This window comes from Saccopteryx bilineata, chromosome 6 (genome assembly GCF_036850765.1).
Source record: "Saccopteryx bilineata isolate mSacBil1 chromosome 6, mSacBil1_pri_phased_curated, whole genome shotgun sequence".
Taxonomy (NCBI): Eukaryota; Metazoa; Chordata; class Mammalia; order Chiroptera; family Emballonuridae; genus Saccopteryx; species Saccopteryx bilineata.
In genome coordinates this window covers 26,689,883-26,710,257 of record NC_089495.1, presented here as the reverse complement: position 1 = coordinate 26,710,257, position 20,375 = coordinate 26,689,883, and positions in this window count along the sequence as shown.

Sequence of the window (20,375 nt, the reverse complement as noted above, 5' to 3'; positions counted from 1 at the left end):
TTAGCATGCAAGCCTGCTAGCACACATTTTAAGATTAGATCTGCTCATTACATCTAAGTATGCCCTCACTAACAGGGTTATTTCCTTACAACTAATCAGAATCTCTGATGTCTACGTAATGAGTTGAATCTTTCATAATAGTCACTCCGTAGGAAAGGTCAGGGATACCAGGAGAAGCTTCCTGAAAGTGGATACAGTCAGAATAGGGATAGGTTCCCCCTTTTGTAAAGTAAACAGATCATATTTGAGGGCTAAAAAAGCCAACATCAGCAAATGTTACCTTTCAGTAAGGGAAAAAAACAGCAAATTTGTATTTTGTTTGGCCTTCTAGCTCCAAGGCTAATATCTGGACCCACTTTAGCAAGACTATCCACAAGTAATGTAAAAAAAATTATCAGTATACCCGCTAAAGTATATTTTGGAGCAAAGAGGGTTATGAATAACATGTAAAGTGCATTTTAAATTATTTTATCTTTCCCATTAGGTTTGAAAGTTCTTGAGTGAGATGAAAATAACTGGCATTGCTCTGGAGATTTTTCCATATATCCTTCTGCACTAACAAATTTGAACCATCTCCACACCCACAAACATTTGCCCTTACATCATTTCTATTTGCCAACAACATTTCATCACCACTTTATTTAGCCAAATGATGTCATATCGTCATCATCATTATCCAACATTTCTTGAACTCTATCAGAGCTCATGGCACTGTACTATTAATCCACAGGAACACCACCTAGAGTCATAATTCAACTAATCCACTTTACAGCCTCTAAGGATAAAGGAAAAGGATAAATACAAATTTGTGTGTGTGTTACAACCCAGTTTGACTGATTTGGTTTGTGGGAACATGCTGTGAAAACATGCAGAGTTAGAATAACAATCAGAAACAGTGAGGCACCCTAGGGTGAAAGCCCTTGAGTGGATGATAATCCAGGGGCCTCTCTGACCCCTACTGGAAATAGTGCATGTTCAAAACAGCAAAACAGCAGGATAATATTTAACAACAAAAATATGATTAGGCTCTCAGAACAGAGATTAGGAGTCAGCATGTTCCTTGTCCTTTACTTCATCCCCTGAATATCCTAATAAATATTTGAGGAAGGCTGGAGATGGGGTTTCCATCCTCAATCTGCTGACCAGGACTGTTGCCTCCCCTTGATCCCTTGGTGCATTTCATCTGGTCTCTGAGTAGTTTTTATCATCGTGACATTGGTTGAGGTCGAAACACTTCTAGCTAAGCAACGCCTCTATCTGCTCTACCATAAAGACCTGTTTACAGCTATGTTGGAGGCATGCATTTCCAATATTATCCTTACTAAAAGGGCTAATGTTAATAAAGTGGTTTATAATTATGTTTTTCAAGAACTCAGAAAAGTGGTGGGAAATAAATGTTTGAAATTCCATGCCTCCAACTTTGCATGGCTTCATGCATTACTATGTATGAAAACAGGGAGAAGGATTGCATTTCTGAAATTACAATGAACTAGATGTCCATAGGAACTTCATAAAAGTAAACAATGAAAAAAATCTGGATAAATATGTACAGCATATTTTACAATACATGAATGAACTGTTAGCTAAACAAAAACAAAGTAAGAACAAAAGTCCTAAAAATAGATATATGGAGAGGTGAATATTGGTTCTGGGACATTGCTGATCATGGAGGCTGGAGTTTAATTTTAATGCACTGTAGGAGCAAAATGCAAAAGACAAAACTCAATCATGAGCTAGAAGGGAGGTTAGATTAGAGACTCTTACTTAAAACCAAAACACCACCAATAAACAAGACTCTTTAACATTGTGGTAACAATGACAAAACCCTTCCTGCAGGGGGAGACAAAAAAGAAGATTGGTTGACAGTCTTAATTCTGTGGAAGCTGGTAATGAGAAGAGAGAGAAAAGGTGTGTCTTAGAAGAAATCCTATCACAAATTCACCCATACTTGTTTTGGGGGATAAAATACCATTCATTTGCTATCAAAAACAGCAAAATAAAATAATTTTTAATTTTTATTGCTTTTAGAGAAACAGAGAGATGAAAGACACACACACACACACACAGAGAGAGAGCAAGAGAGAGAGAGAGAGACTGAAGTATTCATTTGTTGGTCCACTTGTGCATTCATTGTTTGTTTCCAGTATGTGCTCTGACCTGAACCTGCAACTTTATCATCTAAGAACAATGCTCTGAGTCTAACTGATCTAATGGGCCAGGGCCAAATAATGTTAAATGTAATTATTAGTCCAGTGTAGCCCTTCAGTTTTGGTGTCCTCAGGCACCACACAGAAGCAAAGTCAAATTATCTTTCAAGATATAGAAACTCTAGCAACATAGAAAATTACAAGGGAAATAATCTTGCAAAATACTAATAATCACATGTATAAGTACACTAGCTACTACTAAGTGAGAGCAGAAAAAAAAAAGATCTCAGAATCAGACTGTTCTAAAGCTTTTAGAATTTGACTGTAAAATATGAAAGCCTGACACAGTTAAGGGAAAAAAAATTAAGGCATAAGGAAATATAGGAAGAAAATTATCAACAAAGGGATCATTTTAATTTAATAAATCTATGAGGCCTTGCCAGTTGGCTCATTCATAGAGTGTTGGCCCAGCATGTGGGTGTCCCAGGTTTGATTCCTAGTCAGAGCACACAGAAGAAGTGACCATCTGCTTCTCCACCCTTTCTGTCTCCCTTCTCTTTCTTTATCTCTCTCTCCTCTCCTGCAGCCATGGTTCGGTGAGCAAGTTGGCCCCACGTGCTGAGGATGGCTCCATGTCCTCGCCTCAGGTGCTAAAATAGCTCGGTTGCTGAGCAACAGAGCAGTAGTCTCAGATGAGCAGTGTGGACAAGTCCTGCTGGGAGTGAGGATGACGGAGACATAATGACCTGACTCTGGGGACCAGGTTCAGTGACGCAGATCCACTTTATTCAGGAAGTAAGCTAGCTTATATACATGGGTTCAGTTAATAGGATGTTAGAGTGTGTCCTTCATAGCCAGTGGCTGAAAAGATCAGGGAGCTGTGTGGTTGGCACTAAGTCACTTCCTTATAGTGGGCGAGCTTCCTTCCTGGGTATGCCCAGGAGGCTTCTGGGCATCAGCCACAGCTGCTAGGAATGCGCTCTGTGCTCCACCCACATATCCCCCTTCTCTTTTAATTAAGGCCAATTGGACTTGATGAATGACAGCTTGCTGTTGTTGTAGCTTCTGAATGCTATGCATTATGCAATGGAATCCTAGTAGAACTAAAACAACAATAATACCTATAACACTATATGCTAATAGATTAGCTGGGTTAAGCAATGAGTCATGCCTCTGTAATTTTGACTAGTTAGGAAATAAAATGGGGGTCTTAAACAGGAGATTCCTCCTAGGGGTCGGGATGTCACTTCCCTCCCATTGTGTTACAGAGACCTTACAGGTGCCATTAAACACAGTTCCATTTTGATTGTAAAAAGTGGATGTAGGTCCATGCATGCTCCCTTCCCACAAAGATCCTAGTGTCCAAACACAAAACGAATGGCTTGCTGTAGGCTGTGTACTGCATATGGTTGCAAGGCACATTATACAAATTATAACAACATAGCAAATCATACAATTTCAACAGTTACTAAGGTACATTTCACCAGTCTCTGAGCACTTTGCCAAAAGCACAAAATGTCCTTGGCCTTCTTTCTAGCCATGGGAAAATCTTCCTGGGGCAGGGAAAGGGCCTCCAGGAAAGCTGCTCCCCACCCCCATCAGGATATTTCACATTGTCCAAAATCCGTAAGTCCATCCAACAAAGGGGCCAGTGCTTACTCGGGTCGTAGTCCAGGAAATCAGTCCATGCACATGAGGCTTCACCCACCCCCTCATCTCTGCCATCCTGGAAGGTCTTACACTGTCCCAAAGAGGAGCATGTGGCAATGGCAGTCAGCATTTCCATCTCTGCTCCAGAGAGTATGATGGGGTCCACCCCTATGTCCCAAAATGTCAGCAAACCCACTAGTGGCTTAGCAGGCACTCTCTGCTGTAAACTAGCTTATATACATGGGTTCAGCCTATAGGGTATTACAGCGTGTCCTTCATAGCCAATGGCTGAAAAGATCAGGGAGCTGCGTGGTTGGAGCTAAGTCACTTCTTTATAGGGGGCGAGCTTCCTTCCTGGGTGTGCCCAGGAGGCTTCTGGGCATCAGCCACAGCTGCTAGGAATGCGCTCTGTGCTCCACCCACAGGGCAGAGCATCGCCTCCTAGTGGGCTTGCTGGGTAGATCCCAGTTGGGGTGCATGCTGGAGTCTGTTCCTCTGCTTCCCTGCTTCTCATTTAAGACAAATTAAAATAAATAAATAAATTTTTGAAAGTAAATACAATGATTTAAATGAGTAGAATTGACATATGTAAAGAGATATTTAGTAAAATGAGAGCTACATGGGAAGAAATTGTCTAGGATTCACTGTTACAAAAGAGAATGTATATATAAGAAATTTAAGAGAAATGTAAGTTAAAGTCATAAAGTCTAACTTGTTTTCTAGACTTTTGAAATTGCAGATGAATAGAAGAAATTAGAGTGTGTTCGTTGTAATACTAGTTGCTCTTACAGATATTTTCTCAGTAGATTAAAAAGCAAGTTTATTTCTCTATCATGGGATGTATGAAGCAAGTGTTTCTAATCTTTAGGTTACCTACTCTATAACCAAAGACGGGGGTACCTTCTCCAATATTATAAACATAATTGAAAATGTGGTTGTGTATGCTGGAATCATGTCAAAGCAAAAAAAAAAAAATGAGACTCACCATAGAAGTAGTTTCTGTTACAGATCTGAGAATGATGTTCATCACCTTTTGTTCAACATTAATTACTATAATTTCTTTAGAGTCATACCTAATTGCTAAGAAAGTCAGAAAATGTGCTAATGTGGTATGTCACATTGATTGATTTGTAATCATTGTAATCCCAAAATAAATCCCAATTAATGATAGTATATGATTTTTTTTTATCTTTCTGAAGTTGGAAACGAGGAGGCAGTCAGACAGACTCCCGCAAGTGCCCGGCCGGGATCCATCTGGCATGCCCACCAGGGGGTGATGCTCTGCCCATCTGGGCCATTGCTCTGTTGCAACCAGAGCCATTCTAGCACCTCAGGCAGAGGCCATAGAGCCATCCTCAGCACCCGGGCCAACTTTGCTCCAATGGAGCCTTGGCTGCAGGAGGGGAAGAGAGAGACAGAGAGGAAGGAGAGGGGAAGGGAGGGGTGGAGAAGCAGATGGGCACTTCTCCTGTGTGCCCTGGCCGGGAATTGATCCTGGGACTCCTGCACACCAGGCCGACGCTCTACAACTGAGCCAACTGGCCAGGGCCAGTATATGATCTTTTTAACGTATTGCTGAATTTGATTTGCTAATATTTTGTTGAAGACTTTCTTGAAGAAATTGTTTTATAATTTTCTTTTTCTAATCTTTTTTTCTTTCTCCTTCCTTCCTTCCTTCCTTCCTTCCTTCCTTCCTTCCTTCCTTCCTTCCTTCTTTCCTTCCTTCCTTCCTTTCCTCCCTCCCTCTCTCTCTCCTTTCTTTCTTTCTTTCTTTCTTTCTTTCTTTCTTTCTTTCTTTCTTTCTTTCTTTCCTTCTTTCTCTTTTTCTCCTTTCTTTCCTTCTTTCTTTATTTCTGTATAATGTCTTTTGTTTTGGTGTTATGGTAATACTGATCTCCTAGAATGAGTTTGGAGGCTTTCCCTCCTTTTCAATTCTTTGAATAGTTTGAATCTAGGTATTAATATTTCTTTTTTAACCAATATTTATTTATCAACAGTAGTTTTCATTAATATAAATTTAGGGAAATTGGTTCTAAAGTGAGAAATATACAACTTGAACATTTTATACTCTTTTTTTTTTCTGAAGTGAGAAGCAGGAAAGCAGACAGATGTGCTGGTGTGCCAGCCCATGCTAAGGACCCCTGACCCAATTTAGCTCAACACGTGAGAGGAACTAGTTTATAGCTACAGCAACAGTAGAAAATGTGTACAAGCTTCAACAGGTCTAATCTTGCTAACAGAGGCAGGATGCATTCTTTGTGCATCAGCCTTGCAGATATTACAGGAAGGCAGTTTATTATCTTTAGAACAGTGTGTACTTTTGCTAGATATTGTGTAAATGTGCTGAAACAACCATAACCTTGTGGTTTTTGCCTATAAATACCTCTCTCCCCACCGAGCTCATCACTTTTTGTTACTTCCCCATGCAGCGGACAGACACCAGCTGGTGAATAAAGGCTTTTCAAATTCCTAATCAATTTGGGCTCTGGTTCTGTTGTTTGCAGGTTGCACTGCAACAACAGACAGACTCCCACAAGCTCCCGACCAGATGCACCTGGCATGCCCACCAGGGGGCAATGCTCTGCCCATCTGGGGGCATTGCTCCTTGCATCTGGAGCCATTCTAGCACCTGAGGTGGAGGCCACAGAGCCATCCTCAGTGCCTGGGCCAACTTTGCTCCAATAGAGCCTTGGCTGTGGGAGGGGAAGAGAGAGATAGAAAGAAAGGAGAGGAAGGAAGGGTGGAGAAGCAGATGGGCACCTCTTTTAAGTGCCCTGGCTGAGAATCAAACCTGGGACTTCCAAACACTAGGCCAATGCTCTACTTCTGAGCCAACCAGCCAGGGCTATACTTTTCTTTTTTATAAAATGAGGAAAATGTATTTATTTGAATTGGATCTTATACTGGTCTTGACTCTTAAAAAGTGATGTCCTATCAAGTGACAAAACACAGTTGTTGCCTCTTGAATTTCCTTATTTTTATCCTTAGCCATGGTTAAAGTAGTTCATAAACTAATTGAAAAAAAGACGAATTAGCTACTACTTTTTTCTCTGAATGTTTGTTAAAATTCACATATGTAGCTATATGGACCTGAACTTTTGTTTGTTTAGACTTTTGTGGTTACTGATTAAATGTTGTTTCTTGTAATTGGTCTGTTAAGATTTTCTGATTGTTCCTAGTTCAGTCTTCGAAACCTATATGTTTCTAGGAATTTACTCATTTTTTCTAGGTTGTCTAATATGCTGGTTTATAATTGTTCACAGTAGTCTTCTCTTATGACCTTTTGTATTTCTGTGATTTGGGTTATTCTTTTTTATTTCTAATTTTATTTATTTGGGTCATTTTTTTCTTGATGAAAATGGTAAAGGTTTATTTACTTTGATTTTTTTTCAAAGAACCAGCTCTTGATTTTGTTTATCTTTTCTATTTTTTAAGTTTCTTTTAAAATTATTTCTGCTCTCATCATTATTTCCTTTCTTCTATCACTTTGGGTTTTGTTTGTTCTTCTATTTATAGTTCCTTAAATTATAAGATTAGATTATTAATTTGAGATTTTCTTGTTACTTGAAGTAGGACTGTATCACTATGAATTTTCCTCTTAGAGCTGCTTTTGCTGTGTCCAAAATATTTGTGTCATTATGTCTTATTTTCATATGTCTAAAGATTTTTCAAAATTTTCTTTTTGATTTCTTTGGTAACCCAATAATCAATTTAGTAGCCTCTGGTTTAGCGAGTTAGCCTCCACATATATGTATTTTTTTCTATCTTTTTTCTTGTAATTGATTTCTCATTTCATACTGTAATGATCAAAGATAATATGTTATAAAACTTTAATCTTCTTAACTTTACTTAGACAGGTTTTGGCCTAATATATGGTCTGTCCTGGAATATGCTTAATATATACTTGAAAGGAATATATATTTTTCTCTTTGAGATGGAATGTTTTGTAAATATCAATTAAATCCATCTGCTCTAATATGTGATTGGATGACACTCTTTCCTTGTTGATTTTCTGTCTGGATCAGTGGTCGGCAAACTCATATAGTCAACAGAGCCATATATCAACAGTACAATGATTGAAATTTCTTTTGAGAACCAAATTTTTTAAACTTAAACTATATAGGCAGGTATATGCCTTATTGAGTTAGTGCCTGCATGTGGTATTTTGTGGAAGAGCCACACTCAAGGGGCCTAAGAGCCACATGTGGCTTGCGAGCCTCAGTTTGCCGACCAGGGGTCTGGATGATTTATCCATTTTTGCAAGTGCAGTGTGCTTTCCACTAATTTGTCTTCTAGCTCACTGTCTCATACATCTGAATCATCTAATCTGGTGTTGATCTCTCTTGCACACACGCGCACACATGTGTGTATGTGTGTGCACCATCTGTTATATTCTTCAGTTCTGATTGACATTTTTAAAATATTTTCTATCTCTTCATTGAAGTTCTCATTGAGTTTATCTATTATGCATCTGAGTCCACTGAGCATCTTTATAACCATTGTTTTGAAATCTTTATCTGGTCAATTGCTTGTCTCTATTTTATTTATTTTTTACTTGGATTTTGTTTACTTTTTCATTTGGAACATAGTTCTCTGCTCATTTTAGTAGTCTTTCTATGTTTGTTTCTATGAATTAGTCAAAATAGCAACCTCTCTTGGTCTTGAAGGAGGTCACTTATGTCGGAGCTTTCCCTTTGTGACTGCATGGCCTGGATATCTTTGGCAGGCAGTTTGGAGCTGCAGCTAGAGCCAGTGTGGATCATCAGGAGTCCTGGAAGCAAGTCTTGTAGAGGCTGCCTTGGAAAAACAGTTGGGGCTATAGTTGGAGTTGGTACAGGCCACAGGGAATCCCAGGGGCAATCCACACTGGAGCTTGGTGCTAGAGCTGAAGCAGGCAAGGTCTGCATGCAGTCTGGGGAACAAGCTGTGGAGCTGGTAATGGCTTGGTGCCTGAGGTTCATTGGGATAGCCTTGGCTGGCTACAGAGCCAGGATTGTGCTTCTGCAATCAAGGTGGAGGGGGAGCAAAATAAATAGTGCTCTCTGGTGTCTACAACATCAGAGAGACTTCCAACAGCTATACTCCCATTTTGCAGATGTTCTAGGGATAATAAATCAATTTCCTTTCCATATAATGTAGGTCCCCTTCAAAGTTCTGATTTTTTGCTGTACCCCAAGGCTGGTAAGTTTGGGTATGGGCACTTTAGTGATACCTTCCTACTGCTATTTGGTATGTTAGAGATGTTTTTATTTCTTTTTATCGTTTCTATATTATCTATGTCTCTAATTTTTTTGTGCAGTGTTGTTCAGTCAGTTCTATGTTCTTCTTCAGAGTGAATTGCACTGTCTGTAGGTATAAATTTGATTTTTTCATGGGAGAAGGTGAGTGTAGGGCCTTCCTATTTCACTGCCTTGTACCAGAAGTCTGGGTATCATTCTTAGATTAAAATAATATAGTACTCCAAAGCCTCAGACATACAAGCATAGCTGTTATGCTCTTAGCTTATAGCCTTCTGATCTGGCACATTAGACTGTCTAGAAATCACTTGGTTTTCTTAGATTTCAACAGATTTGGTTGTTTATTAATTGATTCAGCATCAACAGCTTTCCCAAGTCCTCAGAGCTTCTGTGGTTGAGACATTGCAGTCAAGTTTAATTGCATAAAATAACTACGACTAGAAATTCACTTACTAGAGCACTCACAAACAAAGACTAATGATGGAAAAAAATGTTTCTGCTATGAAATTTCAACAAAATGCCTTGACATTTGTACATTTCCTTTCTATTAAGTCATTTTAAGTTAGTTCCTTTATTTCAGCTTTCCTAAAAATGAAGCACTTATATACAGTTAAATCTGCTTACAAAGCACATTTCACATGCTTATTATAATATTTTAAAATTAGCTTCTCCTCTTTCATTTTCAAACAGATTGAAAAGCAAAAAGCATTATTCATCAGATGAGGTCATCTCAGCAGGACGCCCAATTAACTCAAAATAAAGTTTCAAATGGTAGATGAACCAGAACTCATAATAAGCAACCCTCAGGGTACCATGACCAATTTGTGCATTAAAATGTTTTGATGTGATCTGTTCTGGACAGAGACATCTGCTTTTTTCCCTTTGTAAATAATAAAGATTACTGGACTTCTTCTTTATTCAATTTTTCATTTTATACTTATTTACTGAGATATTGGCAAAGTGGGTAGAAGAGGACAGAAAATAAAAGAGAGATTGAAAGAGGAAGATAAAGAGAAGGAGAAGGCAAGAGAGAGTCAAAGGAGAGAGTTCAGAGAGAGAGTAGAGCATTTAATTATGCAGCAGATGTTGGGAGTGGTATTTATTCACCAAAACCACAGGGTCATTCATTAAAATCTCAGTTTTAATTAGCAAGCACCTGTTTTCTGTTTGATTTTACACTGATATCTACTGTCTGCAATTTGCTTTCTTCAGTACAAGCAATTAGATAGCCCTGACAGTAACAGTTAATCTAATTAGTCCAGAGGTGCCCTGGGAGGCAACTATTGACTTGAAGAAATTACAGATACAAGCAATCACAGCTCCATTCACCTGATTGGATAAGATTTGTGCACAGTTATTGTTGGGTGTCACCTTTTCCCTGGCCTTTCCTTTTAAATTTAGATTTAACAAGAAGAGTGAACTAATAAAATTATTTTGAAGGTTTACTATGCACCATTCACCATACGAGGTTCAGGAAGTAAAACGATGATGTCATTACAGCTTCTAACCTAAAGGAGATAATAATCCAATGAAAGAGACAGATACATAAATACATTATTGAGTATGTAAGAGTCTTAGGATCCCAGAGAAGCTGAGATGAATTCAAGTACTTATAAGTAAGAATCACGAAACTTCTCTAATAAACTTCAGTTGCTGCTGAAAGAACAGAATAATGACACTGGCTTTTTACAAACTGAGAAAGTTTTGTTTGTTTTTAATTTGGTAGAAGTTTGATTATAATTGTCTCATATGAATGAATCTGCTACCATTTATTTCTGAAAATGCTATGTGATGCCACATGATGTCTCTCTTTATATAAATTATGGCAGTGAAGATGTTCTCTTTATTGATTATGAAGTCTAGTTAAAGCATGTCATCACTGAGTCCTTAGGTCTTGGAAATATACATCAAAGAGAAGCTAATTATCCATCCTAATTCCATATGCACATGTCAAAAATGGTACCATAAAATGATTTAGAAAGACTATGTCTACAAGTAAAGCAAAAGCCGAGAAAATGGTGCTGATGAAGATGTCTGACAAATCTTTCTCTGCTCTAGTCTCAGTCGGATACACAGTAAATCTCAAACAACATGGGATTGAACTCCATAGGTCTACTTATTCATAAATTTCTTCAATAAATATGTTGGGAAATTTTTTAGAGATCTTTGATAGTATCAAGAAACCACATAACTTTGTAATATCAAGAAAAAGTTAAGTATTTTATAAATGCCTGTAATATAAATCGATACCTATCTATTTTATCATTTACCACCATAACATATACACAAAACTGTTATAAAAAGTAAAAATGTATCCAAATTTACATGCACAAACATTTATAGACTGACATGACACATGTTGCAGTCAAGAGAAATATAAAGAAATATAAAGATACACTATTAAATGAGAACTGCATAAAATTAAGTGTACTACGTACTGTACTACTGTAATAATTTTTTAGCCACCTCTTGTCATTATTGTGATGAGCTCACATGTTGTAAGTATTCATTAAAATGCCATGTGACACTAATTGTCTCTGAGAGAGCAGTTCCTCTCTCCAGTAAATTTGGTATCCTAGTAAAGGTGATCTCTCGCTGTTCTTGAGTATTTTTCATCTTGTATAGTATAATACTATAGAACTTGAACAACACCATATGACTCATATAAAATCCGACTAGTGATGCTGAAAGTGCTCCCAAGAAGCAGAGAAAAGCTATGACATTCCAAGAAAAAGTTGAATTTTTTGATCTGTGCCATAGATTGAGGTCTCTGGTTTCCCACCATTTCAAGACAAATGAATCTAATGTAGAATCGTTATTTAAAACCGAAAGGAAGTTCATGAAGTTGTTGCTCTACCTAAGCCAGCAAGTGTGAAAATCTTGCACTTTTTACAAAATGCCTTTTCATTTTGTATTGAAAATGCAGCTTTTGTGTCAGTGCAGGATTGCTATAAGAAGAAATACCTATACACACTAATATAATTTTAGTAAAAGCAAAACCATTATATGACAACTTAAAGCAAAGAGAAGGTGAAGGATCTAAAGCTGGAGAATTCATTGCCAGGAAAGGATGGTTTGATAATTTTAGCAATGGCACTGGTTAGGCACTTCATACCTAATATTTCATTGAGATTTTCATGTTAATCCTGTGAGCTAAATTTTACATATTTAGATGTAATCAGGCTCAAAATGGTTACATGACTTTCTTAAAGGTTACCGTTAAGAAGTAGCAAATCAATGTTTTGAAGATCTCTGATTCTTTATACTATCTGACTATTTCCAAATTGCATCTAATAAAATGAATATTTATATCATGCTCTACATTTTACAGCACATTTTAAAAAGTTATGATTTGATAATTAGGAGGTTGGCTGACATTTGTTTTCTATCATCTGTCACAGTAATCTCAAGACATTATTGGGACACATACTCTGTTAGAGGTGAATAGATCAGAAAGTTGCAAGTCTTAGGAATTAACCATGTCATTAAAAAGACAAACAAGTGAACAAAGTAACATCCATGATAAGAAATTCAATAGAGGCAAGTACTGGGAATATAAAATAGCAATTTCCTTTTCAAAACAGCAGCATACAGTGCGCTATCCAAATAACTTGTGAGCCACTTAACATTTATCTTCCCCATGCTGCATTTCCTCAGGATAAAGTAACCCCGTTAGCCCCTTGATGGCAGTTTATAGGCATGTTAATTATGATCAGCTGTACTCAGCGGTATATTGGTAAAGGTTTAAGAACTGGCACTCAGGGCAAAAGAAAAAAAGAATACATGATTTATAGCATTTTCCAATTTCCATGGTATAAATACCCTCACAATTTCAGACGACTAAATCGAACCTTAACATAATTGAATGTGGAGTTGTAAAGAGGTCTTCACAATCAGCTTGTAAGAACTACTAGGAGCTGACCTCCTCACACCACTGACACAGTGAATACTGGACTGTGAGGTGTGTTTCTTTAGTAGACCCAAATCCTTTGCTGTATTCATTCCTCCTTCCATGACACCTTACCCTCATCCACTTATATTCACTGGTGCCTTCCTATACGCTCTTTCTCAGAGAGAACATTTCCACCAGGACAAAAATCAAATCAGGTAGGAAAAGTACTTCCCTTCTTTCCTTGTGTTTGCCAGCATTAGCTAGGCTTCAAACGGAAACCTAGCACTACAAGACCTTGTCTCTTGTGGGCAAGCACATTTTTGTAGTAATATTTTTGCAGAATTAATGCACTAACGCAAAGAACCAACTATAATGCAAGAAACCAGGTGAATGTGATAATAGAGAGAAATAACTCATCATGTTGTCATTATCATCAAAGGCAATTGATGCTGCCAAGACCTCATAAGAGTCTTGCAAGGAGTAAGTTGATCATTTTTATAATTGTATCCCGGTTGTTATTTAACTGTTGAATTTTTACCTCACTTAAATTTCCATTTCTATCTATCCTCTCATCTCAGATCACTATGTTTATTTCTAAACATTGTCAGGATGCAGAACTCACATACTCTGAGTGTTGCTATTCTGTTGAGGGATACTGGGGAGAACATATAATGTACCCTATGTTATTTCTCATTTTGGAGAGCTGTGATGCTACTCTATATTTTTCCTTCTTCAAGTCCTTTTTTTTTGTCAGACAGAACAAAACAAACAAAATCTGGCTACTTTCTTATTCATATTCAGTAGCTTGATTTGATATCTGTTTTAATACTTCATCAGAAAAATTATCATTCTCTTTTTTTTATTAATGCATGTACTTTTAAAAGGTTAGCTGAATTTTAAAATGCCTTTCTGCCATATCTCTAGGCTTTTATTTTTTCACAATAATGCACCTCCAATTTAAAAACACAGGTCACAGAAGGATTTGTTTTGAAATGTACTCTTCAGCAAATTATTTATTTGGTAATAATAACAGTGAACACATATAATAACACTTGCTATGTGAACCATTTCATAAAACACATTACACATGCAACTCATTCATTCCTTATAAAAACCTACTGGTAGGTACCACTATCTTACCAATTTTATAAGTGAATAAGTGAGGCTCAGAAAGTCATACAATATCAAATGAAGGAGCTGACATTGGAACCCAGGAGACCTGTCACTAGAACATATGATTTTTTACTTTTACCCTATGTTTTGACTAAAAACAAAAATTATGAACTAGGATTGGCTTCTCAAACTATGAGTGTGAAAAATATTTATATTAAAGGGCTTTTAATATTTAGGATCAACTTCTGCAGTTCTCCTAACGATGAAAGCACAAGTATCTAGCTAGTAGTACAGAACCTATTCTATTCTTGAAACATACACACACACACACGTGTGTGTGTGTGTGTGTGTTTAAAAGAGAATCATGCAAAGCATATTAATATTTGTCAGAGGTAGGTGATTCAATTTTTTGAAAAGTTAGTATTTTTTTGTGAAATAATTACATTGTGTCTTGACATCTTTTATGGTAGCATAAATGCTTCCCCAACACCAGGAAAAAGCTGACCATTGTACCAGGCACATCTCAACATCAGCAGTGTTCAAAGAACCATCCTCATAGTTAGTGCTTCAGAGATGTTTATTTAGTGGGTGAAATGAATATAAGTGGAAGAGGTTGCCACTCTTTTTGGAAGCTTGATACCCTGTGGTTAGAACCAGAAAATGATTTCTCTGAGCTGCAGAACAGATGATTACTTATCAAAATGTAAAATTCTTTAGGAAGGTTAATGCCTTATAATACTTTCCTTAGCATGAATGCACATACTGTGGTAGTTGATACATATTTGTGGAATATATATGTATTTTTATGAATATATATACACAGGTACATAAACACAGCTTATTATATATATATATATACACACACACACACACACATACACACATATATTGACAAACCTTATGAATATAATTATGAATTCATAAGGTGCTCTCCTCTAGAGAGAAAAGGTTCTTAGTGAAGCATGTAGCCAAGTAATAAGACTTGTGAGTGTGAGTGGGATGAAAATGGAATACACACCTGACAGAAACAAGTTCTGAGACACAAATTAGTCAGTGTTGGGACAGAGTCCTGCAGAAGTTTACTTTGGAAAAAATGAGTCAAGCAAATTAGTAAGCCAAATTTAAGAAGGGAGGCACAGAAATTATCTAAAAAATAGCTTCATTCCAAAAAGTCAGTGTAAGAGGATAGGCAATGAAGTAAAAAATTTAACCCATGGGTTAGTGTTGAAAGCTAAGGAGAACAGAAATGGTGTGTGGGAAAGGGCAAGTTCTCAAAATGGAGACCTTGTGAACAGGTGCAGAGAATGGATAATATTAGAGAAATATTATATTACCATGAGGTAAGGTATGCTACTCCAGTCCAGCAAGAGTTCTGTTTGACAAACAACTGTGTGAAACAGCTGTAAATTTATGTGTGCTTCATCTTGTAAAAGACAAAATATTTGTTTGAAAACTTAATTGAGTATGGATAAGGAAGAACATCACCTTTTAGTAGCTCAGTGGGTTAGCCAAAAATACATGTCATGGACTATTGACCTTCTTTCAGAAAGGCTTGGTAAAATATAAAGTATCCAGTTAATTATTGGAAGATATTGCTAAAAATAAGCTGACAGTATACAATCAGTAAAATGTTGATATTAAGTGTTATTGAAAGATATCTCTGTGATATTCATTCAATGTGTATTGTGGAGAAGAAATGTTCTAGTCTTGTCCCAATGAGCATAAAATTACACATGTCATAATAAAATTATTTAGTGTCCTCCAATGTCCCCAGTAATTCTTTAGAAAGAAACATGGGGAAGTGTATTTGACATAAGTCTATGTTCTTAGTCACTACAACATTCTGGTAATTATTTTTAAAAACTTCAGTCTGGCCAGACAGTTTTCTTTTCTCATTTTCTCCTTCCATCGAATGGTTACACTCGAGCAGAAGTCTTCTCTTTCTGCAATTAGAGTGAACTCTAGGACTCCACATTTAAATATCTTAGGTTGAACATAAATAAAACTTTAGGGTTGTGACAAATTAGATGTTCAATGGGAGTTAAGTCTCTGATTTAACATCCTACATACAAAGGTCTTACCAGAATTATTTTTTTCTGGACCTTTGATATGGTTATATTCTAGTGAATATGAACAAGGACTTTTGAATTAGACAGGCCTCTGGTGTTTTTCCATCTCTTTTACAAATTAGCTGTAGGCCCTGGGCTCATTACTTAACATTTTAAGCATCAAACTTTCACAAAATTAGAATAATACTATGTATTTTATAGAATTAGTGTAGTTCGCATAGGTCCTAACACATAAGATGTTGGCGACATAAAGGCTAGTACATGTTATTGGTTATACATACTTAACTTTGCTTTCTGTCCAGTTTTTTTCTGAACTCCTTAAGCTGTCACATCTGGCGTGGTGGCACAGAACTAGCAGCATGCAAGCCTTAAATCTCATACATTTAGCTAAATTTAGTATTTAGTATATACTATTTGCTTTAGTCTTGTGCCATACCTTAATCATCTCCTAGTACTTTTGGCCTCTGAACATGTCCGTAATTTTCCTGTTTTCTATGTTGAATTCATACGGGATGTTTGGGTTTCCTTTACGGATATGATAATAATAGTGGATTTACCGAGGTCAAGTACTGGCTAAATGGCAGAGCCATAATTTTGACACATACAGTCTCAACTAGGCCCGCTGTGTTGATCATTACTCATATTATTATGATATTGACTCCATGCATAAATGTTACTTATATCATCCCATGAGTCACATTTACTCTGGTAACCTTGAGAGAGAATCCCCCTAAGCTCTCAGCTTTGGCTCCTGGATGTCATTTGTGCCAAATTCAAAGTGTTTTGATTGTCAAGTCCACCTAACTGGCGGCCAAGAGCCTGAAGCCACTGTGAGACCCTGGGCAAAGGGGTACTTTAGCGAACTAAAACCATAGATCCCACAATTTGGCATAGGGTGAAAGTTTAATCCTGCAACAGTAGTTACTGATTTAAACTTCATCAGCACCCCTGATGTTCTTGATAGAATTTTCCCTGAGTTCTTTCATGAAATACTTTGGTTAATCTAGTCCCTTATTTTCTAGGAGGTAGAGTTAGGAGATGTCGTGAGCCAATCCAGCCTTGCTGTCTCTGACACTGTCGTAGCAGGAAAGAAGTATTTGCACAGCATATGTTTTTGGGTCGTGTCTGGACATTTCCTTTGGCAATTCTTTCCTTATTAGGGTTATGTGCATTCACCATAGGGACGGGCCCATGGTATGATTCCAACAATACTGTAATTTCCCAGGCTACTCGAGACCCTGAGGTCAACCAGTCTGTGAATGTGTCTCCCAGGATCACTCCAAAAGTAACCACACGAATATCCCTCAGAGTACTGGAGTCCCCTGTGTTTCCTTTAAGAAAATATACCAGCAACTCCAAAAACAAGAGCTAGAGGCAATTATCAAGGCAATTGTACTTCCCACTGTCTAAGCTGTTTTTTCAGGAGTTCCCTGAAGAAACCCTGGCTAAAAAATATAACCCCTTAACTAAGACCATAGACATAGGAGGCTGGCTATGCTATCCCCCGAAAGGAGCTAGGTCTGTAGGGAAACTCCCTCCTAAAAATCATATTTTGAGAAAATAGGTTGTGACTTATTCATTACCGACTATGAATGGGTGGGAAACAGAGAATAAACACAAAAGCACCTTTCAACCTTTACTTAACCTTTGCTTAACCCCCCAAGTTTTTCATACTATAGAAGAATAGAAAAACTTTCCATTCCTCTTACATATCTGACCTTCAGGTAGTGGAACGCTCTGAGAAAAATAAAGTTAGAATTTAACTAGCAGATGAAAATAGTAGGCAAACATAATATTACTAGACAATAGGCCATTAAGTAAAGCAGAGTTATTAATCAATAGTGACCCTTTAGAAGCCTGTGTAAGGCTGACACCAATATTGTTGCTGCTCAAGGTATTGTGTACTTAGAATGGCTTACCACCTGATTTATAGCTTAAAGAAATGTACTAACCTCTTTCTGGAATATTTGTCCATATTAAAAAAATAACTATTAATCAATGTATTCTACATACCATGTGATTATAACAGTGTATAAAAATAAAGCTATACTAGCCATTGGCAGAGATGTCTGGCAGATGAACTGAAGAGTTTGGCTCTCTCACTCATTTCTCACCAATGCTGTCCATTTCTTGGGGGACCCCTGGACCAGCTGGAGTGGGACTCTGGCTAGGAGAGTTATTGGCAACCTGCCTAATGGAGGAGACAAAGATTCATTGTCCCTCATGTGCATTCATTCAGCCTCTTCCAAAAGGCTTTCTCCCAATGTTACAGTGTATTTGTTCTCTCTTTGTACAGTGGGGGTCAACCATTGTGCAACTGGAATTTAGCTGTTGGTATAAGGATTTTTCAGGAATTGTGGCATTCTTCCCATGTAATTCCAGGAAGGACACCTTATTAAAATAAGAAGTGATCTTTCTTCTTATTAAAAAGGCAGATATACTGCCCCAAGGCTGGTATTCATAAAAGCAGTTCCTGAGTGCCCTCTTGTCATTCATATATGCAGTAGGAATTGCCTGCCCTGACTTCTCTCTGCTGCATTACCCATCTGACTTCTTGTTCTTCAATTTATACCTTCACTCCAAAGACAAGAAACTTGACACTGTTTTCCTGGCTATGATCACAGCTATTCTCTGTGATCACAATTCAGGTTTTACTACCTGGCTACGTAATCTCAGATCATTTTGGATAAACAATTAGTCTCATGTGACTCAATCTCCAAATCTCTTAGTTCAGCACAGCTTTCTTCTGTCTTTTATGCCCAGCCCATCTGCCAGGTTCACTCAGTCTTCACAAAGTGAGACTTTGCATACCATACATCTTTCTCCTGTTCTTTCTTCCTGTTTCTTTTAACATTCACATCCGGTCCTTGCATGCTCCAAACGCAGACACAGTGAGCTCTGGGCAACAAGAGCTTGCTCACCTGACAATTTGTGTTGCACATGCTGAGTTAGGGGAGAAGAAGGACTAGGTAGAAGATGTTGGCTACATTATCAGTTTCATAACACAAAAGCATAATTTTTCCTGGAGCAGCAGAAGAAGGACCTTTAGAAATAAAGGCCTCTGCTAATTAAGTTAAGTTATGTAGCTTGGGAAAGTTGAGCATTGCAATTAATCTGGCCCTCGTACAAAGCCAGAGGGGAGTCCTAGCCTGATGCTCTGGGTCCAATGTGATGAAAGAGACTGAAGTGATTGCAGTTTTCATAACTTTAAGCAGATAAAATAGAACATGATTGAACAGGCCAATGAGACTCATGGAAACCCCAGAGCTCAACACGATTAGATTGTTGTATTTTCTTGGCAGAAGTTCTGAATTTCTTCACGTGGAATCTGGAACAAAAACCAAGGTGATCAAAGGCTCTAAGATCACTCTTTAAATTGTTCCCAAATCCTGCACACTCCAGTACTATGTCAGCAAACAGACTTTGAAATCAGAACTACTAAAGAAAATCCTTGGAAATATATTCATTTATTTAACAATTATTTAGAGAGTATCTACCATGTGACAAGCATAGTTCTAGGTAATGGGGGTATAACAGTGAGTAAAATAGAAAAAAAAGTCTTGCTTTCATAGGACTTACAGTATAGTGAAAAAATGACAGTAAACAAGATAGATGGGTAAATATTTATATACCTGCTAAAAATATTGAAACAGAAGAGGGTATAAAATTCAATGAGTGGGATCATGTAGAAGGGGCATATAAAATTTTAAGTAGGGTAGACTTTTGAGTAAAGGCTTGAAGAAAGAGGGAGAACTAGCTATGAAGATATCTAAGTGTGGATCATTCCAGGAAAAGGAAACAGCAAGTGGTATATTTTATATTTTGAAGATTTCATCTATGTCTTTTATAACAGACTCACCAAAAAACATGAAAGAACAATCTAAATTAAAAGCCAGGATTTTGGTCTGATCAGCTAGGAGAATAGAGTTATCATTAACTGGTATGTAGATGGCAAAAAGAGAAAGTTTAGGAAGCAGGGAATAAGGAGCTCAGTTTTTAAATGTGTTTATTGAGATACCCATTAGAAACTTAAACAGAGATGTCAAGTAAGCAGTTTGAGATCAGAGTCTTCTCATTTTTATATTTTTATTCATAGTCTCTTTCAAAGGAAGTGAAAAACATGAGGGAGGATTAGAAGCCCTGAGTTATTTTTTGTTGTTCTGAATGGCTTTTGGATCAAGGCAGGACAGCAATTTCTACTGTGGTAGGAGGTGATGAAATTCTTAAATAACAGAAATGCCCACACATTCTTGAAATGGCAGCTTTA